Genomic DNA, 1818 nt, shown 5'->3' with positions numbered 1-1818 from the left:
AGGTAAGATATATGACTTGGAATGCTAAAACATTTACCTATATGTTTCTGGGGAATTTTTACGGTACCCCTTTGATCATGAATTAAGATGAATTAAGCACAAGTTTGTATTTAAGTATTAAAAAAAAAAGAAGAAGTAATGAACATTGGGCAGAGTTCTATCACCATAAATTATTCCAGGCAAAAAATACTCTACCTTGGGAATTATAATTCTAGCAAATTTTTCACATTTCCTTTAATAAGACAGCACATGAAGACATAGAAATAAGCCCATCTTGATCTGAAAGAAGAAAATGTTTGTTCATACAGACTAGAAGAATCACAGAATGGTTAAGGTTGGAAGGGACCTCAGAGGGACACCTGGTCCACGTCCTCTGCTCAAGTAGGGCCACCCAGACCTGGTTGCCTAGGATCATGTCCAGAAAATTTTTAATATCTCAAATGATAGAAATTCCACAACCTTTTTGGCCAACCTGTATCAGTGCTTGGTCACTCTCACAGTAAAAAAGAGCTTTCTCACATTCAGATGGAACCTCCTGTATTTCAGCCTGTGCCCATCACCTCTGGTCCTGTCACTGGGCACTGTGTTTAGACACATTAATAAGATCCCCCTGAATCTTCTCTTCTCTAGGCTGAAAGTCCCACAAGCTCTTTACTGGACTCTCTCCACTGTGCCCATGTGTCTCATTTTACTGAAGAGCCCAGAAACAGACACAGAACTCCAGGTATGGCCTCACTGAGTTAAATTTTGAGTACATCTCTTGAGATCAAGGATGAAAGAAACGCGGAGAAAAAAAAAAAAATAGGGGAAAAATGAGTTATCAAAGGTATTCTGAGCTGCTTCTACCTTAAAAGAGGCCACTGTGTTATATGAATACAGAAGATGGACAACAGAACACTATCATGGCAAAAAACTACAACACAATCTGAAATATGGTCAAAATTGACATGATTGTTGAATTTCATTAAGTGATCTGCTTCTCAGGAGTGAAAAATATAATTTATGGCCAGCTGCATGAAAACTACAGCCATAATTTGGTTTTTATGTTAACCTGGGTACGTTTGTCAATAAATTGAATTCTCTGTGAAGATACAGGAAAAGTAAATCTTTCCACTGGCTGCTAGTGTTACATTTTTTAAAAAAAACTTCTCAATTTTACCTATACAAGATGGAACAAGAGAGAAAACCTGCAGTCTTTTAACATCTAATCAATGTCTTAAACCCAAATCCAACATTTCTATCCCAGTAGGATTCATCTAAACACCCTCTCATCCAGATGAATTATTAAAATAATCTGATTTATGAAAACTCAATATTCAGATTTATTATGGATTAAAAAAAAGCCCAGCAGCTGGAGCTTCAAGGGTAGAATTAAAATGCAACCAGCTCAAATATTGCACAGTCACAATCAAGACACTAATTTTCTCCATAAATAAAATTTACTGAAAATAAGACTTTAGTTTCACACAACATTTTGATATTTTAGTGTTTGAGGGACTTATTTTATATTGTGAACTAATGAAAGAAGAGAAAATGTTACGTTTGATATGGAAACCTAATTTATCTATCAATGATTTTCTTTTCTGTTTTGCCCTTTTTTTTTTCTTAAATTTCAGAAAGAAGGAACGAAGGAAAGAGAGAGAATGGGAACAAGAACAAGAATGAGAAAGAATAAAAAACGAAAAGAGAAAGATAAATCATGATAGTAATTTATTGGTCTCATTCATCACTTTGCCTTTTTTTTCTTAAAGTACAAATAACTGCACAGATGAAAAATGGTAAAAAAGCTGATGTGCTCTATTAGCTGATGTGTACACA

Source organism: Apaloderma vittatum, unplaced genomic scaffold, assembly GCF_000703405.1.
Source record: "Apaloderma vittatum isolate BGI_N311 unplaced genomic scaffold, ASM70340v1 scaffold9815, whole genome shotgun sequence".
Lineage (NCBI taxonomy): Eukaryota > Metazoa > Chordata > Aves > Trogoniformes > Trogonidae > Apaloderma > Apaloderma vittatum.
This window is presented reverse-complemented; position numbering follows the sequence as displayed.